The sequence below is a fragment of the Pipistrellus hanaki genome, assembly GCF_964339955.1.
Source record: "Pipistrellus hanaki genome assembly, chromosome: 5".
Taxonomy (NCBI): Eukaryota; Metazoa; Chordata; class Mammalia; order Chiroptera; family Vespertilionidae; genus Pipistrellus; species Pipistrellus hanaki.
Genome location: NC_140507.1, coordinates 82533722 through 82559845, shown reverse-complemented (window position 1 = coordinate 82559845; position 26124 = coordinate 82533722). Strand labels below are relative to the sequence as shown.

Here is a 26124-nt window from a genome sequence, read left to right as displayed (position 1 = left end):
GTGCTTCTACTGATGACAGTATCAAGGGTTATTTTTAGAGATATTATTATATTTTGTCTGGAGAGCAAAGTAAGTTTTTCAAATAATGGATATAGAAAGTCATGCTGTGTTAGTAGAAATGGCACTGAGTGTTAGACCTATAGGGTCAGACTGAAACTGGGTTCAGCAACCTCAATACTTGAGTTCTGGCTAGGAAAGAATTCAGCTTAGGCATATATCTACTAGATAGATATATGCCTATATATATCTACTATAATAAAAATTACACAAATGTGGTATCTGTCTGTCAAATTATCTTATTGTCCTATACTTCCTTGTTCTTCTTGTGATGATGTGAGATGATACCATGCCTACATGATGATGCAGGTAAAGTGCATGATGCAGGTATTGTGAAGAAGCATTAGGCTACTACTATAAGGGTTACTTGAACACCAACATTGGAACACTGGACAAAGGGCTGGGTTCCCAGGTTGAATGGAGCGGGATTTCTTCACCCTACTCTGAACAGCATGCAATTTAAAACTTTTAAAAATTGTTTATTTCTGTAATTTTCCATTTAATGTTTTCAGAACATGGTTGACCACAGATAAGGAGAGGGGCACTGTAATAAATTTGAAATCAAGGAAACAAAACCACAGATAAGGAGAGGGGCACTGTAATAAATTTTTATACTGATAAACAGAAATAGAAATGGTTTTCAGGGATATGACCTCTTTTATTTCCTTCCTAATTTTTATTAAGTTCTTGCTAAGGAAGAGAGAGCACTTGCAGAGGTGAACACGTCTTTTGAGGGAAGGAATGGGAAGGGATGGGGCTTAGGGTACTCAGCACACACTGATTGGTGGTTTCATACAAGGCACATGATTAGGCACTTAGGTACTTAGGAATTGGGGGCTTAAGGTATTTGGTAGGTGCTGATTGGTGGTTCAATGTATAGTCCATTTAAGGTGCCTGGTTAGGTGCTCAGGAATGTCCGGGTTGCAGGTGCAGATTACATCATACTCTGTCCCTCAGTTGGGGGAAGGGAGGATCTATCGGATGGAGTCTTTAGAGTATTTTACAAAAGATGACAATATCATGTCATCTTCAAATGATGACCATTTTACTTCTCCTTTTGTAATTTGGATGTCTTTAATTCTTCTTCTTATCTGATTGCTATGGCTAGCATTTTTAATACTATGTCAAGCAGGATTAGTGAGAGTGGGCATCCCTGTCTTGTTCCTGTACTTGGGGGAAATGGTTTTAGTTTTTCCCCATTGAGTATAATGTTGGCTGTAGGTTTGTCACATAAGGCTTTTATTATGTTGAGGTATGATCCCTCTATTCCCACTTCGCTGAGAGTTTTTATCAAGAAAGGGTATTGAATTTTGTCAAATGCTTTTTCTGCATCAATTGATATGATTATGTAATTTTTATCTATCAATTTGTTTATGTGATGTATCATGTTTATTGATTCATGGATATTGTACCAGCCTTGCATCCCCATAATAAATCCCACTTGGTCATGGTGTATGATCTTTCTAATATAATGCTGGATCTGATTTGCTAGAATTTTGCTGAAGATTTTAGCATCTTTGTTCATCAGGGATATTGGCCTGTAATTCTCTTTCTTTGTAGTGTCTTTATCTGGTTTTGGGATTAGGGTAATGCTGGCTTCATAGAAGGAGCTTGAAAATTTTCCTTCCTCTTGAATTTTTTGGAATAGGCTGAGGAGGATAGGTTTTATTTCTTTGAATGTTTGGGTAAAACTCCCCTGTGTAGCTGTCTGGCCCAGGGCTTTCTACTTCTTTTCACAATAGTCACTTTAACATTTCTTGCATTGCTGGCTTAATAGTGATAAACTCCTTTTTTCTTCTTTTCTTTCTTTCTTGTTTTTGTGAAGTTCCTGATTTCCTCTTCAATTTTGAACGATAGTACTCACTTCAGCAGCACATATACTAAAATTGGAATGATACAGAGATTAGCATGGCCCCTGCTCAAGGATGGCATGCACATTTTGAATGATAGTCCTGTTGAATAGAGTACCAGGTGTACTGGTTAATAATGCATATTTTTTCAATAGATGGAGTTACACATATGTTGATATAAATGTTATTTGATATGTTGTATTGACAACAAGCTTCAAAACTTCAAATGTCAACTTTTCTTAAGCTGTTAACATAATAGATATTGTTACGCTTAAGAATGTCTAATTTTGTGCCATGAAAAGAACATTTGCAGGAAGTTTTAATTCATTACTTTATTTTGAAGAAAAGTGCTGCTGAAAGTTATCATATACTTTGCTCCATCTCAAGATACTTATGAATGCTGGTTTTAAATGGTTTAAAAGTGATGATTTTGATGTGAAAGACAAAGAATGCCAAGGTCAATCAGAAAAGTTTGAAGACCAACAATTACAAGCATTATTGGATGAAGATGCATGTTAAATTCAAAAACAACTTGCGGAAAGATTAAACGTTTCTCAGTGAACAATTTGCAATCATTTTCAAGCAATGGGAAAGATTTTAAAGGAAGGAAAATGGGTACTACACCAATTGAACAAAAGACAAATGGAAATGGAAAACCGAAAAGTCGTCGTAAAATGTTGGTTCAATGGCATGAAAGAAAATCTTTTTTGCATTGAATTGTGACTGGTGATGAAAAGTGGATTTATTTTGAGAATCCCAAATGCACAAAATCATGGGTTGATCCAGGTCAACCATCAACGTCGACTGCAAGGCCAAATTGATTCAGAAAGAAGACAATACTCTGCATTTGGTGGGATCAGGAAGGTGTGATATTATGAGCTTCTAAAACCAGGTGAAACTATTAATATTGATTGCTACTGACAACAAATAATCAATTTGAACCACACTTTGATCATGAAATGACCAGAATGTGCCAGAAGCCAAGGCAAAGTAATTTTGCTTCATGATGACACACCATCACACTTTTCAAAACCAGTTAAAAACATGTTAAAAGATCTTGCCTAGGAAGTATTTAACCCACCCACCATATTCACCAGAACTTGCTTTTCAGCTTACCACCTGTTCAGATCGATGGCACATGCACTTTCTGAGCAGCACTTGAAAACGTATGAAGAAGTGGAAAATTGGGTCTCTGAATGGTTTGCCTCAAAACAAAAACGTTCTATTGGGATGGTATCCACAAATTACCTGAAACATGAGGAAATGTGTAGCTAGCAATGGACATTACTTTGAATGAAGCACTTTTAATGTTTCTCTTAAAATTATCATGTTTTCTTTGATTACAAAACTTGCATTATTAACTGATACACCCAGTAAGAAAGAGGTGGAGAATTAGAAGTTTTTCTAAAAAATAAATAAATAAATAAATAAATAAATAAATAAATAAATAAAAAATAGACAGCTTTAGGAGAAATATCACAAATATCATAATGCCATACCTTGATTTCAAATTAATGAATTCAGGAATGCCAAGGATGAAATAATACAATGGAAATTGTGAGGAAAAACAAAAATTGTCTGACTATCACATTCACAAATATGTCAACTTCACAACAAACAGGAGAATCATCTCTCTCAACATCATCATTGTCTTTCCCATGTAGCCCTAGCTGGTTTGGCTCAGTGGACAGAGCAATTTCATTCTATCTTCTCAGCACCATGTACCCTTCATTTTTAAGATTTCTTATAATTATGTTTTTTCTTTTATTTGTGTTATTCCTCTTTCTACCCCACTAGGCAGTAAACTCCTTAAGGGAAAGTGTATATATACTTGCTCAAAACTGTATTCCAAGTGTCAAGAATAGTGCCTAACCTATAGTGGGCATTCATTCTTTTGGTATTAGCAGATAGATGAATGAAATAGATTTGCCCAGCATGGTAGAAATCTTTTGTGCTGTCACTGTTTCAGCAAACTTGATCCTGACCATAGAAAGTCTTCTCCATGTGATGGAGTCACAAACTCTAACATTCCCAGGATTGGGCAGGAAGTTTACATGAGAGGCTAACCATCATCTAAAGGGAAATAGAAGCTCGATGACTTGCCAAGAGAAACTATACATGTGAATTTTTTTGTTTCTTATAAGTAGAAAAATATTGAGAAAGTTGACCAGAAAGATGGAGAAAGTGTAGGGAAAGTTTTTTAAATGCTACTAGAAAGAAGTAGTGAACTAAATAATGCCCCACTTCTCATAATTCATATTCAACCAGGATCTCAGAATGTGACCTTATTTAGAAATAGGCTCTTTGAAAATAATAAAGATTAAGATGAGGTCATTTTGGATCAAGATGGACCCCAAATCTAAAGACTGGTGTCACCATAAGAAGAAGAAAGAACACAGAGAGTCCGAAAGAAAAAGTCCACCTGAAGACAGAGGCAGAGATTAGAGAGAGGTTGCCACAGGTCAAGGGACTCCAAAGATTGCTGGCCACCCACCCGAAGGTAAGACAGAGGCATAGAACAGACTCTTCCTCAGAGTCCCCAGAGGAACAACTTTGCTGACACCCTGATTTCAGATTTAGGGCCTCATAAACTGTGAAAGAAGAAATGTATTTTATTTTAAGCCACTAGGTATGTGGTATTTTGTCATGAAAGCATAGAAAATTAGCACAACAAGAAAAATAAAATTAGGACTGAGTATTAGCTGAATAAGTTTTGGGTACATGGAGGTCACAAGAGGTATTAGCAGGAAACATTCAGAGGAAAGGTTTGACAAGTGACAGGGAAGTGAGAATGTGAACCTCCTGTGTCACTCTTCCTGTCCTGACCCACCATCACCCCCAGGGATCTATGCTGTGAATAGATGCATGCATTCTCTATGAGGTGCATAGGGAGGAGGAACTTCCAGTCCTTGGCCATCTCCAGGGAACACGTGAGATGGCTGGGCACAGTACCGAGAGGGAATTTGGCTCTGCTCATGGTCATTAATGTGACACAAGTGAGAGGAGTGAAGGAACCTGAGAAGAGGAGGACAGCCAGCTGAATGCAGAGCCCCTCCAGGTGAAAAACTTTGGAACTAGAACAGACAGGGAAATGGATGCGACCACAGAAGCCAGTCCCAGCACAGCAGTCAGAGAGCCACAGGCCTGTCCAGGTAGATGTCAGGTTCAGGTGTGGCTTAGAAAAACACCAGTTCAGTCAGTGAGGAAACTGGCAAGGGACTCCAAGCCATAGGTGATAAGAAAGCCAGCTGTCATGTGGAAGCACCTGTATTTCTAAGAATGGTGCCCATTCTTGGCCAGACCAGGTAGCTGGAGAACTATGGACCAACTGGGATCCAGTGCCTCAACAGAGGAGAGTAGCAGGCAGGAGTCTGGGACTAAGGAGGACCACTGAGCTCTTCATTCTGTGGTAGGCAGTTAGACAGACATGAGCAGAGAGCAAGGACAATGGGCCAAATACTGAAGGTCACCAGGATGGAAAGCCCCAGGTGCCTAGCAATGGACAATTGTAGGGTGGGACCTCTTCCCCAGGTGGACCTATCCTCCCCATGACCATATAGCTGGTCATGCAGTTTGGACCACCTGACCTTTCATAACTCTGGTCATTCAGTTTAGACCCCCTGACCTTTCCTCCCTAGAGATAACATCTAGGCCTCAGTTGTATTTCAGATCCAGGGCCCAGAAAAGCAACAAAACCAGACTAGCCAAGGCTGACCTCAGGATGAACCACTCAGTATAGACCTAGTCCCTGAAAGGACACACCTGGAACGCTGCTGAATATTTTATTGAGATCTTTCACTGGGACTTCCCCTAAAATCTCCACTCTCAAAACCTTTAGGATAGAGGACACCGTTGGCTTTTCCTCCTAGAAGCATGCCCCTCGCCTTTCCCTTCCTCTGCCCCTCCTCATCTCCCTCAGGCATGTCACCTTTGACCTTCCTCACTTCTAAGCTCAAGGGCACTTTCTTTGCCTCAATAACTTGTTTCCTAAGTCCATTTTTTTCCTACAAATTATTTCTACCTCTGTGATTTTCTAAATAAACGTTTTCTTCTAGTTTGAGTCTTAGCTCTGAATTTTTTTCTACCTAGACCTCAAGTACCAAGGTTGCTGAACCCAGGTGTGGTCTGACGCCACCGGTCTGATACCTGATGTCATTCTAGCTGCCCCCAACAATTCCATAATATTGAATACTTTTTATAATCTGGCTCTGAGCAGCTCACCTCTAATTATGTCCTCACTCATGCTTATTGTGTCACTGCACACTCTCTTATGTTTGTTTTCATTTCTTTATTTGATTTGTATGTTAATTACATCATTGTTTATATAGGATAGACATCTTTTTTCTTTTTTTAATATATATTTTATTGATTTTTTACAGAGACGAAGGGAGAAGGGTAGAGAGAGAGAAACATCGACGAGAAAGGAATATCAACCAGCTGCCTCCTGCACACCCCCCACCAGGGATGTGCCCACAACCAAGGCACATGCCCCTGACTAGAATCGAACCTGGGACCCTTCAGTCCGCAGGCCAACATCTCTATCCACTGAGCCAAACCGGTTTTGGCTAGACACCTTTTTTCTTTTTCAACCTTGTACCTACAAACTTAGTAAATGCTCCATAAGTTGTTAATAATGATTTCAACAGGATTAGCCATTACCTAGAACTCAAACCAATAGTCGGAAATGGCCATCTCCCATACCCCTGGGAAGCAGGATGTTAAAGGAATTGTCTTCGTGATTGTCTCTTGCTCAATATTTCCCTAAGAAATTAACTGTAATCCCCGTTCCACAGTCTCTTCAACAAGCCCTGTTCTTCTGTTTAAAAAATAAGTGAAAACTACAAAGTATACTTCCATTAAAATTATTATTTTTTAATTACACTCATTGCTCCCTGTACACAGATAGTGCTGTTAAGTGAGCTTTAGTTCAGAAATGGGACAGCTGCTGGGGATAATTTGGCAAAACATAAGGTGAGCCTAATCAGAAAAACCCTCAACAGATTCATTCATTCACTCACTCACCCATCTATTCCTTCCAACAAGAAGTATTCTTTAAGTGCCCATGGTGTGCTGAGCATGAATCTAGGCACCATTATGGAGCAGAGAAGCTCTTGCCTTCAGGAACACAGACAATGAACATGTATGGCAGCACTGTGTGACATAAGTGCTCAGAAAGAGTTATAGGATAGAGAATTAGAGTAGGTGTTGTTTTAGGTAAGGCCTTCAGGGGAGGCTCTGTAAAGAGTTGAGATCTGAGTGAGTAGAGACCTGGATAAGGGGAAAGAAGGAGCCAGGGACAGATATTGAAGAAAAAGAGGCCCCACTGGAGGGGAGGGCACCTGGGGAGGCCAGGGAATATTCCAGGAGAAGAGCCAGCAAACAGAGAGAAAGTCATACAGCATAAAAATGGGAGAGGAATCCAGAGGCCAAATGACACAAGCCAGGACAAGAACTTTGTATTTTGTTTTTCTACAAGAGAGGGGAGCCTATTGAGTGTATGAACCAAGTAGTGGCATAATTTGACTTGGGTTTTAAAAAGGTTATCTTGGCTGCGTTTTGGAGAATGTGTGGTTAAGGTGGGTAGGGGAAGAAAAATTTTTTCTTCTACCCTTCTAGGTTCTGTGGCTGGTTTAACAGTTGAGATGACATAAAACAGAGTAATAGGAGAAAAACAAATTTAGTTATGTACACGCATGGGAGCCCTTTAAAGATAGGAGGCTCAGCCAGGCAATCAAGGCTAATCCAGCACCCTGGGCAAAGGAAAGGATAGGGGCCTGGGGCTACAAAGGGGAGAAGGGTTCACAGGAAGGTGAGAGGAGGAAATGTTCAATAGGAAATGTTCGGTGACAAAAGTCACCCTGTTATGCATATACATTTCTTAGGTTAAAAAAAAATTATCTCCAGTAACAACTTTTTTCCTGGTATAGGCCCCTTTCCAATGTAAATTTCCTTTATAACTGCAGATTTCCTCCACAGATGAGAAATTTGTACTTTTTTTAGACAGTTAAAGGGGAAGTAATGAGTTTTTCCTGAGTCTGCTGGGTCTTGATTTCCTTTAGCTCAAAATAGGCCTCATGCCAAAGTGGCATTTTTGGGGGATATTTGTTCTGAACCCCATCAGGGGCAAGAATGGAGGCAGAGAAGCCAGTAAGATTTTGTCCCTGTACAAGGAGAGATGATGGCATCTGGGACCAAGATGGTAGCAGGGGAGATGGTGAGATTTGGTCAGATTTGTGATGTATTTAAAAGGTGTTGAATAGCTCTAACCGATGTGGCTCAGTGGATAGTATCGGCCTGCAGACTGAAGGGTCTCAGGTTTGATTCTGGTCAAGGGCATGTTATGGGCACAACCCCAGTAGGGGGTGTGCAGGAGGCAGCTGGTCGATGTTTCTAACTCTGTATCCCTCTCCCTTCCTCTCTGTAAAAAAATCAATAAAATATGTATTTTTTTTTAAAGGTGTTGAATAATAGTCCTTCAAAAAAAAAAACAATATATATCAAATTCCTGGAACCTGTGAGTGTTACCATCTACCTAATAAAAGAGTAACATGCTAATTTGCCATACCTTTGTGACAGCCACCAGCCAATCAGCAGTGAGCATGCAAATTAACCCAACAAAGATGGTGGATTAATTTGCATACAAAGGCAAAGAGCAACTGGGGGTGGGGCGGGATGCTTGCATCATTGCCATGGTGATGACACAGGCGTTCTACACCATACCAGCCGCTCCGGGCCTCTGGGCAGCCTGGGAAGGTGGAAAGGCAGCTCCAAGCTGGAGCAGAAGGGTGGCTCCAGCCAGAGCAAAGGTGGTGCTGGCAGCCACGGAAAGGAAGTCCCATTCTTGCACAAATCTTTATGCATCAGGCTTTTAGTATTTGTAAAAGTGTCTTTGCAGATTTCATTAATTTAAGAATCTTGAAATGAGATCAGCCTGGGTTATCTAGGTAGACCCTAAATTCAATGAAAAATGTCCTTGTAAGAGACATATGGAAACTTGACACACAGCAAAGGCTCTTGCCCATGTTTCCCCGACTCCCTCCACCTTCTGATTGACCCAGGTGCTTCCCACGTGGCCCTCTGTGGCGTAGTTGCCCCTTTTCTTGGGATCTCTGGGTAGAACAAACTATTTCAGTGACAACTGTCTCAGGATCAGTTGGCTTTGTTGTACCTAAATAATAATGAAACCTATATTTAAAACAATTGGTGCTGTGAGCCTCAGACACACTGGTTTGACCTCAGACTTGAGTGAAACATAGGATCCTCCTTTATCCATGGGGGTCAGATTCCAAGACCCCCAGTGGATGCCTGAAACTATATATAGTATCAAACCCTATATGTACTATGTTTTGCTATACATACACAACTTTTCACTTAAAAGAAGCCTTGCTCTTGCATTTTGGGGCTATTATTAAGTAAACTAAGGATTAGTGGAACACAAGCACTGCGATTCTGTGACAGTTGATCTGATAACCTAGAAGGTTCTTATGTGACTAAGAGGCTGGGAGTATATCCAGGATGGATATCCAGGACAATGGGATGATTCACCTCCCGGCAGGGATCGAGCCGGACGGCATGTGGTTTCATCATGCTACTCAGAATGACACACAATTTAAAACTTATGAATTCTTTACTTCTGGAATTTTCCATTTAAATTTTCAGACCACAGTTTACCGCAGGTAAATGAAACCACAGAAAGTGAATTCCTGACAAGGCAAAACTAGTGTATCACTAGACTGTTCATGCCTTCCTAACTGGTTCCACTAGGTGGCAGGGGCAGGCTGGGAAGTCACCCTCCAGCTGGTATGGGTTTATGCTGTGGCTGCAAAGGCTGTTTGTTGTGTTTGTGAGGTGTTGCCACTAACTCCCACCCTAAATCCAGAACTCAAAAACTGAGTCCTCCCTGAGCTCTGATCTGGGCTGGGCTACTTACCTAGATTCTGGGATGATTCCCAGGGACACCCCTTTTTATACTGCCTAGCTAGGCTTACCGAAGGCTCCTGGGAGAGAGCTGTGAGGGGAAATGCTGGGGGAAGGGTCTGATCAGTCACCAGTCAGTACTGGTATGTGGAAGGCAGCTGATGGCCATTTCCCTGCACTTCAGCCTGCGTGGCAAGTAAAGAGAGTGCCTTTGTAGGCACTTCCATTACCAGACACACACAGGATCACTGGGAGGGCGGCCATTCAGAAACCATGGCACCCGGCACAAGGTGTTGTTTTGGACTTAAATTTTGTGTTGTTGCAATTTGTCCCCTGGCCCAGTGGGATATAAAATATCACGTTCTTGGAGACAGGTAGCACAATGCTCAGCAAAAAGGAAACGAAGGGGAAGCACTTTATTCTTCATCTCTGCCTAAGGCCCTTGAGGGGATCATGCAATGGATTCGGGCACCTAAAATGCTGGGGTACTGTGCAGGAACTGCTGCTCATTCCACTCCAGTCACAAGCAATCACTCTGGCTGGTAACTTAGGACAGATACGATTGTGGTAGTGTTTTTGTGGGTATGATTTGGCCACTGTCCCTCTCCTTGGAAGAGGATCTAGACTCTTTACTGGATAATGGAACCCCCTAGACCGGGCCAATAGAAGCACCCATTGACAGGGCCCCTAGGATAACCAGGAGTTAAACTGTAAATAAGTAAAGAAAAAACAACAGTTGAGGACAGATAGGAGACCAAAAATGAAAGAAAGGGAAACTTCAGGGGCAGTGGGTACCAGTGCTTTGAACAGGGGGCTGACTGCCATCCAGAGAGAGGCTGCTGTTGCTCTCTAAGTACAAACCTGGGTCCCTGGATTGGGAATCTTAAAATGAGAGGTTGCTGCCTAAAAGGCCTCTAGGCCCTTTGCCCTCCCTTTTCCCTGAGACCATCTACAGCACCACTAAAATCCTTGCTTCAGTTGACTAAAAGCCTAAAACAAAAAAAGAGAGAGAGAAAGAAAAACAAAACAAAAACCTAGTAAATAAATAAATTTTACATATATTATATTTACATATATTACACATATTATAACATAACATATATATTGCATGTTATATTATACTAGAGGACTGATGCACGAAATTCATGCAAGAGTAGGTCTTCCTTCCCCCAGCTGCTGGCACTGGCTTCCCTCTGGCACCTGAGACCAGGGCTTCCCTTGCAGCCCTGGCTTCATCCTGAAGGATGTCTGGAAGGATGTCCATAAGGACATTCGGTCTAATTAGCATATTATACTTTTATTATTATAGATAATATATGTAAAACAAAGGTCTATAATATGATCCAATTGGATATCCAAAATTTTTATATTAATGTTTATATAAAATTGTTCATTGAAAATGTATATATAACAAATATATATATAATGATATCAAACTAAACTTGTATACTAAATGAATTTGAATGACAGGAAAATAAAAAGGTGCTAATTGACTTCTGCATCTCTAAAAATAACTCTAACATTTCCTAAAATGTACTCAATTGGAGCAGCTTCATAAACTTAATGCTGGACCTCAATTATAGTTATATTTTGGGATAACACTAAATTTAAATAATGTAGCCCTATACTCTGAAGAAAATCACTAAGTCTAAATAGAGGGAAAATAAGTATGCCTCACTTTAAAAGGAGCCTTGCCTAAATTTCCTATAGTCACAGTATCTATTGTCTTAAAATGTCCCATAGTGGGCATAGAAATTCTTTCAACATGAGTAATAATTAAAATTGAATTAAATCTTTGGCACCTAAAAATTGCTTGATAAAATGCAACCCTATGGACCCCTACTTAAAATGGCCCACTATAAGTTAAAGCAGGGCCTTTAGGAATTAAAAATCTATAATAATAAAAGCGTAATATGCTAATTAGATCAGACCTGGATGAAGCCGGGGCTGTGAGGGAAGCCCAAGTCCCGGGTGTCAGAGGGAGGCTGGTGCTGGCAGCCAGGAGAAGGAAGGCCTACTCTTGCACAAATTTCATGTATTGGGCCTCTAGTTAATATATAAAGTCTAATTAACAAAGGAGTGATTATCCACACTGCTTCTCCATTTACAAGCCAAAAATTTCCAGTTCTTAAACCTGGGGGAAAAAATGAATGGTAACATGATGGACTACTACAACTTTAATGCTGTGATCTATCCATTAAGTCCCCATACCCAATACTCAATCTTATACTCATTTTCTATTGAAATGACTAACTGCCTCTAATCAACAGCTGGTAAATATTTGCTCTTATAGATTGAGCCAATATGTTCTTTCAGTGCCTATTTCAACAGCCTCTCAGCCACAGTCTGTCATCACCATTCTAGTCACACACTACACCTTTTCTAGGCTTGCCATGAACTTTGTCATCACACTGTCTGGAAACAAGATCTTAACTGCATCTGCCTCTCTCCAGGTATTATACGGTACTGATGGCAATCACCTCCAAGGAGATCGATTTGATAAACATACTAAGGACATACAAGTCCAACATCTCACAGTCCTTTCTAGATTGTGATGACAACATATTCCTCGTTTACAAATTTTGCTTCATCTCATGAATGCTGCTACTTAGCAATCAGCCCACCTTACATGGGACTTTCCTCCAACAAAAAGCTTAGTCGTCAGTTGATTTCTAAAATCAGCAGGCACTCCCATTAGTGTCTCTGAGATTCCTTCACTGTAGGGACTTTGACAACCTTTTCTCACTGGAGTCTCTGATAGAAGTCCTCCCTCCTGAACTAGGGACAACCCCTTTTTCCCACTGTTCTGAGGATAGCTGGGAGGGTGAATTCAATGCCTGTAGTTTACTCAGAGCTTCTGTGTCTAGCTTCTCTGTGAATGGACCCACCAAATTAGAGGAAAGAGGACTCTCAGAATTAGAATTTAATCTTTAAAAATATGAATATATTTGCACCATATGTCACATCTCTGCCAATTTAGAAAGACCTGGTAACCCTTTGATTATTCTTTTATTTTTGTGGCTAAATTGATTAATAACTTATGCTGACTATAATTTGTCATATATTACACCTAAATGTGTTTTTTTCCAGTTTTATTGTGAAATCATTGACACGCATTACTGTAGAAGCTTAAGATGTTCAGCATAATGGTCTGCATTCTTTTAATTTTAAAAAGCAGAGACTGACTTTTCTTCTATCCTTACTATTTCTTCATTCATTCCCTTGAGATATCTGATGGCAACATGAAGAAACCACTGCTGACAGGAAGAAATTACCCTTAAAATGGGCAATCAAGACATCTCTCAGAACCTTAAACTTATTTTCTTCACCACTCTCAGGAGGTTAAAGTGTGTGTGTGTGTGTGTGTGTGTGTGTGTGTGTGTGTGTGTGTGTGTCTCACTCATACTTGCCTACAGGCTGATGGGATAAGGAACTTAAGTGTGAATGGGAAAGGGGATGACTACCACTAGCTCCCCACTACACCAAGAACTAACAATGTAGGCTAGCTGTACCACAGAGGATGAAGATCTATCATAGCAGAGTGCTGTGGGGACCCGTTTTACCCTGGTCAGACTCTCCCTGCCCTTGAGATTGACCTGTGATCTTTGAAAGTGAGTCAGATTACTTTTTCATCATTTTATTGATACCCTAGATTATCTCTAATTATCTCATCATGAAACTTTAAAAGTTTCCAAATTAAATTCATTCTAGTCCATTGAAGTTTTAATGCAGATTGTACCCCACAGTTCAGCACTGGGTTATTTCTATTTTGCACTGTCACCAGAGATGCCTCTGTAGTGGAGCTAACATCTCACCATTTTGATTTCAAGCTCTTTATGTGAAGAAACGTCTATTCTAGTATGAGTAAATATGAAATTCTCATTAAATGCTTAAACAAGCATGTAAGGTATGTAGTGTTGTCTCTTATCAACTCGCATATCTTCAGATTAAAATAGTATAGAATAATGTCAGTGGGTCAAGGGTTTCCCGACTCAGTTAAGAAATCAGGTTCAATTGCCAAAGATGTGGGCTTTAGCATGGGATGTGGATGTAAAAACAACACACAATCAGTGATCCATTGTTCCTTTCACATATCTGTGGCTTTATGAAAGTTATCAGTGTGTTAGGGCTGATCTTCCAAAGCCTCTGTTCAGAATGGCCTGTGGGATAAATGGCAAAGGAAACAAGTTGTCCCATTTCTCAACCCACAACTGATGCAAGCTCTGTGTTAGGCAACCAAATTGGAAAACCAGCTATAACCCAAAAGCAAATCCATTAACCCTGAGATAAGTGTGTCCCAAGTTTTCTAATATTTATTTGTCTTATGCTCATATGTGTTACTAACACCCTTACCAGTTGGTCTCTAGGTCTACTCAAAGTATGATCTACGAACCAATAGCCCTGACCTCTAGGAATGTAGAATATTAGATCCCCTAAACCCAGACCTAGAGAGTCAAAATCTGCATTTTAATAAGATCCCAACATGAAGTAGATCTACATCAAGTTTGAGAAGCACTGCTCTAGGAGAACTAAAATAAAGACTTCATTTTCATCCTGAGTAGTTTTTGTTGATTGAGGATGTTTTTTCCTCCCACCAAATTTTGAGAAAGGTAGAATAGTTCGGTATAACACTGGAAGAAAGCAATGAAACTTCTAGTCATTTGAGTTGTTGGCTCCAACTAATCTAAATCCATAGTAGCTTTCCCATGTGCAGGTTGCTGTACAATGACTGAGACAAAAAGGATTGAATGTATTTCAATAAATACTAGTGATGTGGCACCAGCAAATGTAAAATCAAGATGACCCAATATCCAATAAATTATAAAACTCTTCACACAATAATTCATATAGAAGATCCTCTTCTTTTCTAGTGAGTCAGCAAACATTTATTGAGGATTTGCTAAGTTCTGGATCTATAAGAATAAATAAAATGTCTTGTTGGAATTAAAATAAATAATTATGACCTAAAGTGTGTACCAGCTGTTTAAAAAAAAAATAGGAAGAACCTATCAATTTTGTTCAGGAAGGTCTCACATAGGGCCTGCTTGGGGCTGCATAGATGTATCCATTATCCAGTTGGAGAGATGATGACACAGGCTACATGCAAACCCTCTAAGAGGGTTTCAGTTTTGAGTCCAGAGCTCACACCCCCTTGCTGTAGCATTCTTTTTGCTAGAAGCAGTCAGGTCATGAAGGAGCAGGAAGAAATGAGCGTGAGATAAATTGATGCCTTTCCTTATCAGTGTGTGCAATGAGCACAACTCTATGAATTAGCATTTGACTACTAATGAGGACTTTGGAGCCAGACAAACCTGGTCCCAATTCCATCTGATGTGATAATGTGCTATATAAGATGGTATCATTGGGGAAAGTTGAGGGAATGGTACACAAAGATAGTCTGTACTAGTGTTGAAACTTCCTAAAAGCTTTAAATTATTTTAAAATGAAAAATATATGTAAAAGAGTCCCATCTGATATTTAATTGCTTAATCTCCTTATTTGTAAAATGGCTAAAGTAGTGTAAACCATAGTAGTTACAATAATTATAGTAGTATAACTATGTATACCATGATTGTATAGACTATATATACTAGACCATAGACTTTTATATATTTGTTTTTGTTGTTTTTTGGTCACTGAGTATGCATCCCCCTTTCTTCAAGGAATCACCCATATTTATTTAGTTTTTATTGAATCATCAGTTAATGTTCTCTGTTCTCTCCTAGGCAAAAGCATGGGGTTGGAAGAAGATATGACTCAAAGTTGGCCAAACTAATAGTATCTCTTATCCATTTGTATATAATAGACCAATCCTAAATTTAATAATTAAACAGTATTTTGTTATTTCTCATAATTCTGGATTGGACTGCCACAACAAAACTGGGTGGCTTATAAATAGACTGGGTGGCTTATAAACAACAGAAATTTCTTTCTCACAGTCTGGAGGCTGGAAGTTCAAGATCAAGGCACCAGCAGATTCAGTGTCTGGTGAGAGCCCACTTCCTGGTTCATGGATGGCCATCTTCCCAATGTCCTCACATGGCAGAAGAAGGCAAGGGAATTCTCTGGGTCTATCTTATAAGGACACTAATCCCATTCATAAAAGTGTCACTTTTATGACCTAATCATCCCCAAAGACCCATTTCCAAATACCATCAAATTGTATATTAGCCTTTAACATATGAATTTTGGTGGGACAGAAACAGCCAGAATCTAAAGCCTAATCTTTAATATAACAATGAATTCTCCCCCAGAGAATGTTCTGAATGCTATAGGTACTTTTGTACGGTGGGAACATTCAAGTCCTACCACTGTTATAACCACCAACTTGGGAAAATAAGCTATCCTATATAACAAAAGCCTAATATCCTAAGTGTCCAGTCTTCAGGTGGTTCATTCAACCAATCAAAGTGTAATATGCTAAGGCCGCTCAGCAGCTCCCTATGTCATGCACCAGGGGGAAGTCAACTGGTGAACCAATCGCTATGATGGGCATTGACCACAAGGGGCAGATGTTCTGATGGTAGATTAGCTTGCTGCTGGGGTCCATGTCCCTCCCCTGCCCCAATCATGCACCCTCTCACAATCTGGGACACCTCAGGAGATGTCAGAGAGCCAGTTTCAATCTGATCCCATAGGCCAGGCCAAGGAACCCCACTGGTGCACAAATTCATGCATCAGGCTTTTAGTGAGTATATATTTTTAGATGCCAAAGCGGTGGCCTCTTCCCCAGCTCTCTCCTATTCCCAGCAGATCAGAAACTGACTTTAACCAGATCACAGTGAGGTAATTGTGTCCTTAACATACAAATGTGACCCAAAAGCAAGCCGGTCAAAAGTAATTTAACACCATGTTCTAGGCCAAGAAAAAATAACTCAAAATAAGACCATAACTCTCAAAAAGAAATAGATTTCTTGTTGGCAAAACTCCATATAATACTTCATAGATCCACAGCAACAACAGATTTCTCTAAGTTACTGAGTCTAGACAATGTGTTTGTAAGAAAAACCCAGAGCGAAATCAATGGACTTACTGTTTTTTAACAATAAGCAACATGTATTTCTTGATGCTTGGAAAACATTCTGTTCTACTGAATGATGCTGCCTGTTTCATCTCCCTGGTAACACTCAGACAGCCCTTCTTACTTCAGCACAGGCTTTTCTGAAGTATGTTCATATTATTAGTCAGCAAAATGTGGTGACTGACTGTACATTTCCTAATGCTCTTTTCTATGCAACACCAATGGGGATAAATCAAAACTTTAATGAAATGTCCTGTAGCAGAATGGAACCTGAGCAAAAGTCAAGTAGCTAGATAACCAAGAGCTGATACAGATGTAATTTCAATTTAAGTACAAAAGGCATCCTTCTGAGGGGGAGAATATGTGTCTTTGAATGGTTCTTTCCCATTGAGTGCCTACCAATTTTCTAGATTATTTTTGGTTTAGGGTACAAAACAGATAAAAATCCCTGCCTTTCTGGGGCTTACATTATGGTGGGGGGGGAACAGAATATTCATATAATAGCATGTAAATTAAATTTTGTATTAGAGAGTGTTTTGGAGAAAAAAAATTAAATAGGGGATGGTGTTAAGGAGTACTAGGAAGTAAGCAATTCAAAATAATGTATTGTCAGAGAAAACTTCATTGGGAAGTTGACATTTGAATCAAACCTAAAGAAAGTGAAAGAAAAAGGCAAGTTGATGACCTGGAGAAGACCTTCCAAACAGAGAAAGAGCAACTGGTAAGCCCTGGAGTGTCATGGGAAGCTGACACTGGAGAAATGATGAAGGAGTTGGAATAGCTAGAGCAGAGAGAAGGAGGCGAGAGTAGAGGAGGTGAGGCAGGAGAGAGAGGTCTCATGGGGCCTTGTAGACTATTGAAGATATCAGCATCCTGCTTACACCATGACAACAGCATCATGTGTAACCCCTATACTTGGCAAAGCATCCTAGCTTGTTTACATTCTTCATCAAATTTGAGCTGACCTTGTGAGGTGGAGAAGCACAGTAGGTCTTGTTGAACCCACTTTACTCTGACTCAGAAAATATTGAATAACTCACCAATGTCTCAGAGAGTAATATGACCTGGATTGGATCCTGTGTCTTCTCATTTCTAGGCCTTTCCTCTTTCTATCATATCTTAATTTTTATCCCAGGATATCTGTGCTATTAAAATAGAGAGCAAATCAAAGTGTAGAAACTTTAGCTCATTCTTAGCTTAGATATAATCTCACTTTTGTTTCCTGGTCCAATTCACTATCCACAACTACAAAGGAGTACAGATTACAGAGCCCAGGCCTCTCAGGCACCATTCATATAGACCACAGTGTGAGTGGTGCCACCTGGAGTTGAGCCAAGTATTGGCTTTATTATCTACCATCTTTCCTTATCTTGACTTTGTCTCTTATTTCTAACCCCACATTTGCCCTCTGAACTCAATGACAGAACTCCATTTTCCCAGTTTTGAGTCTCGGCATCCCCTAGCTAGAACATGGTTTGCTCTGATACTTTGACAAAAAAAAAAAAAACTGACCAAAACCCAGCCCAGCCTTGAGACTCACCAACATGTCAGCCATTTTGGTCCCTCCTGTCCTTCGTTCCAATGCCTAACAAGAAACATTGCAGTTCCCTTTTACATCCATCTATCTAGCCTTGAGAGAATTAGCTCATTCCCTTCAGCAGTTAGTATTTATCTCTGATTCTTGTGTTTATTTCAAACTTGCCCAAGCCCTGAACTGCAGGTTCTTTTTGTATGCTGTCTTTGTGGTGTCTCTGGCAGTCTTTGTCATAGGCCACAGGGACTGAGCCAGTTTGATGAATGGAGTCTTCAAAAATGGACACTCGTTAAACAAACAGATCTGCTAAACTAATAAACTTCGTTATGAGCTAAGCAAATTTCCTCTCATGTAATCCCTCATGGTGGGGGGCTGTGCCGGAGAGGAAACTGGCTGCTTTCTCAAAGGTCTTTGTGTCCCTAGTCACTGCTGCCATTTACAGAGAGGTGACCACAGCCAAGTATTTTCCCACGCCCCACCTCCCAACTTCTGGATTTGCTAGTGAATGTGGAATTCTTGAGGTTACAGAGCTGAGATGTCCAGCAACAGATTGCCTCTGTGTCCCCAGTCACCATGAGACCCATTTCTGACACTGCATCCTATTTCCCCACTGAGGACACCCTGTCCTTTCTCAATTAAACCTCTTTTCTCTTCCACCAACCTCCAAACCTGGATCTTTTTTTTTTTTTTTAATCACATTGTTCTTTTAATCTAGAGCTAGTAAGCTTCCTTTAGAGGAAACAGAGGTACACTTTATCTCTTAACATATGAAATAAAGATCTAAAAATGTAATTGCACACAACACCAATATACTACAGCACAAGTACAAGCCATCAGAGGATGCCCTCATAGTGGGGCAGGCAGTTTCTTGCTTTGTGTTAAGACTTTCTGTCTCCTGATTTTTCCCTAAGGACTATTTTCTCCAGTTTTCCAGTGAATTAAGCATGGGTGAAATATCTTTATTTTAATTGACCAAGTGTTGGCTTCTCACTTTGAGATGAGCTTCAAATAAAAGTTTGAAACTACTCTTTTAAAGAAGCATTTAAAAAGCAGACCAAGCTGACTCTTAAGATATTGCCACAGGACAGAATTTTTAATACTGTATGCAACAGCAACTTTCCCCCTTCTGGGATAAAAGTGTGTAAAATCTAAATTACTCAGATTTTGGTATGGATAAGTGGTTGAACCTTGACCAATGGACCAGGAGGTCACAATTGGGTCCTGGTCATGACACATGCCCAGGTTGCAGGCTTGATCCCTGGTAGGGGGTGTGCAGGAGGCAGCTGGTTGATGTTCCTCTCTCATCGATGTTTCTAGCTCTCTATCCCTCTCCCTTGCACTCTGTAAAAAATCAATAAAAATTAAAATTAAAAATTAAAAAATTATGTATATGTGTGTGTGTGTGTGTGTGTGTGTGTGTGTTTAGTTCCAAAAACGTGCAAAAAAAAATTCTCCTTAACAGAGGGAATGCTGAACTGGCACAAAACATATGTGCAATAATGGGGCACAAAGAAAAGCGTTCCTAAGTCAACAAGCATAAAGTTAGCATTTTTGCAAAGAAATTAAAGATAGTTAAGCCTCCATATATTTTTTATATACTAGTAGAGTGAACTTTGAGTATGTGTCTATGAAAAGACCAAGGACATTGCACACATGATTAGAAGGGACCTGAGAGTAGACCAACCTGGAACAGAATTAGAGGGAGCCTCGTGGAATAGATGTGTTGGGGGAGGTGAGGCATTAGCAGGGTTAAGACAAGATGTGCTGAAGTGGCACCAGAATGAAATGGGCAGAGTTTCTTTAGGAACCTTTCATGAGAACACTTGGAAATTTATGTCAGAATGACACTGAAAAATTTTTGTAATCGCATACAGCTGCTTCTCATTAGTCACAGTAGTTATGTTCTTTAAAGTCATCACAAATTAGTGAATAATGAACCATGCTCCCAGGGGAAATACAGAGCTAAGTTTCTATGAGCCTCTGACCACAATATTTTTATTAACTGATCAGTAGATAATCTTGTTTTTTGTTTAAAGAATCTTTATCCTATATAATAAAAGGGTAACATGCAAATAAACCAAACGGCAAAACAATAGAACCAATCAAACCATAATATGCTAATGATATGCTAAGGCTGCTCAACTGCTTACTATGATGGCACTGACCAACAGGGGGCAGACAGTCGACTGGTAGACCAGTCGCTATGACATACACTGACCACCAGGGGGCACATGCTCTGACCTATAGGTTAGCTTGCTGGGGTCCAGGCGATCGGGACTGAGCAAGATGGGCCACCCATGCCCTGGAGCCCTCCCATGGTCCCTCCCTGGCCAGATCGTGCACTGGTGGGGTCCCTTAGCCTGGCCTGTGCCCTCTCACAATCCAGGACCCCTCGGGGGATGTCAGAGAGCCAATTTCAGCCCGATTCTGCAGGCCACTCCCCTTGGGAGAGCACCAGGTGCAGGGCTCATGGCTGGTGAGCACTGCTGTGCCAGGCGAGCCTCTCCCAATTGGGACTGATTGGGTGCGAGCCCTTAGCAGGCACAGTGGGACTGGGATGAAGGGGAGCAGCAGGTAGGAGCTGCAGGCAGCATTGGACTATGGGGTTTTGGCCCCATCCCTGCAAGGCCGCCCAGAGGGACCCCACCTGTGCACAAATTCATGCTCTGGGCCTCTAGTTTAATATATATTTTGATATATTAATATTGAATTCACCAGCAGCACTATAACTCAAGCCAGAATGAAACTTACCTAATGTGTATTTTCTCCTTAAGGCACATCACAATCTTCTTGTACTTGGGAACACCAAACATTTCAGCATTGTGCTTGTGAGCCATTTTAAACAGTGAAACCATCACCACCAACAACAAAAGTGCAAAAATGCAAAAATCATGGCACCAAATAGACCCAAAAAAGGACCCTTGGTTACAGTATGAGAACTGAAACAAGAATGCAGTGTCACCTTGTTTGACCTCAAATGAGAAAGTGTACATCAGATGACTCAAACTTTCCGATGCTCTGCCCATGTCAACAAGACCTACAAAAGTACCACAACTATTGATTTGGGGTTACAAATACATTTTAGCGAGTAGGTGAATTCACAAATATGGAATCCATGGAGCCTAATGGACTTATGAGGATGGTAATTATTTCTTAATTATTATTAAATACTATGATGAGGATTTACTGTATATTCATATCACAGTCAGTTTACACATAGTAAATGTATCTAGCTCTGATTCCAGAATGTGGTCTTCATTAAGTCCTTCTAGCTTTCATATGTGGGTTCCAGAGTTGAGTAATTCATCCTGACTCTTTAAATTAGACTTCAAGTGCCCCAGGGCAGGACTAGGTAAAGAGAATGTGGTCAATAATAATTGCTTAGGCCTGGATACACCACCTATTACCCTTATGCGTTTGTCAGTAGGATGTTAAAACCAAAAAATGTGTGGGTACACAGTGAGACATATGGCAAACTCACCTCCACATTTAGGGGTGTCGAACTCAATCAGAGAAGGGGCCAAAATCTAAAATCCAGCCTAAATCGCGGGCCGAATGGTTTACTGAACAGTCATAAACTGACAATGTCATAAACTGACAGCGGAGTGCAGTGATGACAGCACGGTGCGGGCCACATTGCAAGGCCTGGCGGGCTGGATTTGGCCCGCGGGCCTTGTGTTTGACACATGTGAATAGATTGATACAGCCCCAGGTAGGAGGGGTGAGGGCTGCAACCTTCATCACTGGCCTGTGTCCAGGAATTTGAATTGCCTGAGCTCATTTTTTAGTATTACTTCAAAAATCTTCCAGTGCTGAGACCATGTGTGCTGCTGAGACATGGCTGGAGGGCCCCCATCACTGCCTTGGTTCCCACCATTGAGCTATTCTGGCCAAAGACTGCTGCCTCCCAGGGGTTACACAGGTTACATGCTCTGTTGTGCTTCAGTGCTGCACTTCCCAGGACCCTACCTTCTTAGAATTGGTATTCTGAGAAGTAGGAAAAAATCTCTGTATTAGTTTATTGAGGCTGCCATAACAAACTACCACAAACATGGTGATTTAAAACAACAAAAAGTATTCTCTCACAGTTCTGGAGGCCAGAAGTTTGAAACCCTGCAGGGCTGCCCTACTTCCAGGGATCCTAGAGAAGAATCTTTGCTTCGCCCCACATTTGGTGGCACAGGTGTTCCTGAACTTGTGGTCTTGTCACTCTAGTCTCAGCCTTCCTCTTCACATCTTGTCTGTGTATCTCTTACTAGAGGCCCAGTGCACAACATTTGTGCACAGGGGAAGGGTGTCCCTCAGCCCGACCTGAGCCCTTGTGCAGTCTGGAACCCCTTAGGGGATGTCCACTAATGCTTTAGGCCCGCTCCTAAGCTGTCAGTCAGACATCCTTAGTGCTGCTGCTGAGGCGGTCCCTGCGCTAGCCAGCCATCAGCCCGCTTGTAGCAGAGCTACGCTCCCCCTGTGGAAGTGCACTGACCACCAGGGGGCAGCTCCTGCATTGAGCGTCTGCCCCCTGGTGGTCAGTGAGCAACATAGTGACCAGCCCTTTGGACATCCAACCCATTTGCATATTACCCTTTCATTATATAGGATAAGGGCATTTATTTGTCATTGGATTCGGGCTCCATCCTGATAATCCAGTATGATCTTGTCTCAAGATCTTTAACTTAAGTACATCTGCAAAGACCCTTTTCCAATAAAATCATATTTATAGATTCCAAGAATTGACATGGACATTCTCTTTTAGTGGGGTCAGAGTCACCATTGAGCCACTACACTCTTATTTAACCCATTCTTATCATTTCTTTTAATCTGGAAATTAAAGTGGTTCCCTGGTCTTAGAGTTAACTGGGGGGGGGGGGGGGACAAAACAAACAAACAAACAAACACCTCCCTTAGTTTTAGTCCAAAGGCCTTTACTTCCCAGGGCCCAGATAAGTCCCAAGCTGGAGCAAAGGGTCAGTCCCTAAGATTGATATATTCCCAGTTTCCCCACTCATCTCCCCTAGAGCTCCCTCACACCTCTTCCACCAACACCACTGAGGCATCACTTGCGATGTTTCCCACTGTCAGCATCTGCTGGGATGATGGCTTCCCAGAGTGAACACTGCTGGGGCAAAGCCAGGATCCATTCCAACCCCCAGGCCCCAACCACAGATGCATCCCTAAACCAAAATCTTAGTAAATGTTTCCATCTAAAATTAAACTACATGAGAGGCTTTATAAAACTAGTACTCAGTAAATATTTATTGAATGAAGAAATAAATAAACTCTAAACTCTTTCCCAATTAAATCTATCATTTCCCCTCAATGAATTACAGTGTACTGCAATTATTGAGCAGGTGAAACACTTGCTGAATTCAATTGAACCAAACCTGAAAACAAAAATGAAATAGAATAAAATGAAATAAACCCATGTTGATGGTTAATTTTATGTATCAACTTGACTGGGCCATGGTGCTCAGAAATTTGGTCAACCATTATTCTGGATGTTTCTGTGAGTATGTGTATGGATGAGATTTAAGTCAGTAAGGCAGATTGCTCTCCATAATATGAGAAGATATAATCCGAACCATGGAAGGTGTGACTACAACAAAAGGCAACTGACTCATGCAAGGGGAATTCTACCAGCAGATGCTTTAGGATTTCATCTATGATATTGGCTCTTCCTGGTTTGCCAACCTTTGGGCTAAAACCACAACTCTTTTCTGAGTCTCCAGCCTGCTGGCCTCCTCCATCAGATTTTGGGCTTGCCAAGCCTCCACAATCGCATAAATCAACCCCTTAAAATAAATCTCTTTCTACATATACACACATCCCATTGGTTCTTGTTTCTCTGGAGAACTCTCACTGAATTAAGCATGGGTGATGCTATGCCAAGAGCCAAACACAGAACCACTGATTTCAAGTTGACATGGTCCTGCTCACTATTGCATTTAAAGGCCTGGTATCACCCTGGCTGGTTTCACTTAGTGGATAGATCATAGGCCTGCAGACTCAAGGGTCCCAGGTTCGATTCTGGTCAAGGGTATGTACCTTGGTTGTGGGCACATACCCAGTAGGGAGTGTGCAAGAAGCAGCTAATTGATGTTCCTCTCTCATTGAGATTTCTAACTTTCTATCCCTCTCCCTTACTCTCTGTAAAAATATCAATTATATATATATATATATATATATATATATATATATATATATATATATATATTTTAAACTGGTATCCTTAGAAGTCACACTGTATTGTTTGTTTTTTATATCCCACAATCTCGAAAAATACACTCAGTTCATTTAACCACATATATACTTTATTTTTATACTTAGGTTTTTGACATGAAGTTTCCCCATGCTGGTGGCTGACATCACTCTCCAGTGTTATAAGCAGGGACAGAAGAACCCACTTCAGCTTTCCTCTCAGTCAAAGGTTCTCAAAGTGTGGTCTCCTAACTGCAGCTTCCACATCACCAGGAACTCAATAAAAATGCATATTCTCAGGCCTAGCCACGATCTACTGAATCAGGAACTCTTCAGGAGGGACCCAGGAATATGTCTTCCCACAAGCTCCCCAGGTGACTTTGATGCAGGCTAAAGTTTGAGAATCACTGCCTTAGATACAGAAGACTAAGACACTTCCCCAATTTTCTCAATTACAAAAGGTGAAGCTATTCCTCCAACTACCTGATTATTTGATAATTTTGAGTGCTAGTGTCCTGAACAGAATCCTTCTAGATTGGCTGTTGTAAATAATAATCTTGCACAACCAAAACTACATGTAGATTTAGAAAACAAGTCCAACCTGACTTTTGTCACACCTCAGAAATTGGCAAACAGAAAACAAGCAAATTTCAACCAATGCCTAATATCTACCCTCCACTTTATACTCAGTTCCTCTTCATTCCTTCTGTGCCTTCCCTCATGTTTCACCCTGTCACCTAAATGACCTTCCCACTCCCTGATTCATTAATTCATCATTCAAGGCCCAGCTAAGGTCCCATCTTCCTTGTGATGCCTTTTCAGCTACACTGCTCTCTCCCTTTATCAAATACCTGGTTGGATTATTGAATGTTCTCATTTAACTATTTCTTTTCTTTTTAAAAAAAATATATTTTATTGATTTTTTACAGAGAGGAAGGAAGATGGATAGAGACTTAAAAACATCAATGAGAGAGAAACATCAATCTGCTGTCTCCTGCACACCCCCTATTGGGGATGTGCCCACAACCAAGGTACGCCCTTGACTGGAATCGAACCTGGGACCTTTCAGTCCGCAGGCTGATGCTCTATCCACTGAGCCAAACCGGTTTCGGCTCATTTAATTATTTCAATTCAGCATTGGGTTGCATTGGTTTTTATCTGTTCTCCCCTCCCTGTACCCCACAAAATACTGCAAAGCTCTGAAGGGTCGGGTATACAACTTTAAGTAGTTGTATATGTCTGCCTTAGTCAGCTGAAGCTAGTAAAATAAAACACCATGATGTGGGTGGCTTATCAGCAACAAAAAATGTCTCACAGTCCAAGAGGCTGGAAGACTGAGATCACAGCTGGTCTGTTCAGATAAGAGCCTTCTTCTGGAGTACAGATGGGTGTGTCTTCACTTGCTGAAAAGAGCTGGTGAGCATTCTAGTCTCTTATAAAGGCACTAATCCCATCCCGAGGGGTGCCACCTTCATGATCGAATTGCCCCCTGAAGGTTCCACCTTATAACAACATCACACGAAGGGGTCTATTACAACAAATGAATTTTT

The 26124-nt window shown here is 40.8% G+C and overlaps 1 long non-coding RNA gene across 1 annotated transcript; it reads right to left on the bottom strand.

The window, feature by feature from the left end:
* Positions 1 to 603: 603 nt before the first annotated feature.
* LOC311622542 lies at positions 604 to 18611 on the bottom strand. Its single transcript, XR_014795010.1, has 3 exons — positions 18386 to 18611; positions 3024 to 3155; positions 604 to 1937 (listed from the first exon to the last, which is right to left on the bottom strand). It is a non-coding gene; the product is annotated as an uncharacterized lncRNA (long non-coding RNA).
* Between the last annotated feature and the right edge of the window lie 7513 nt (positions 18612 to 26124).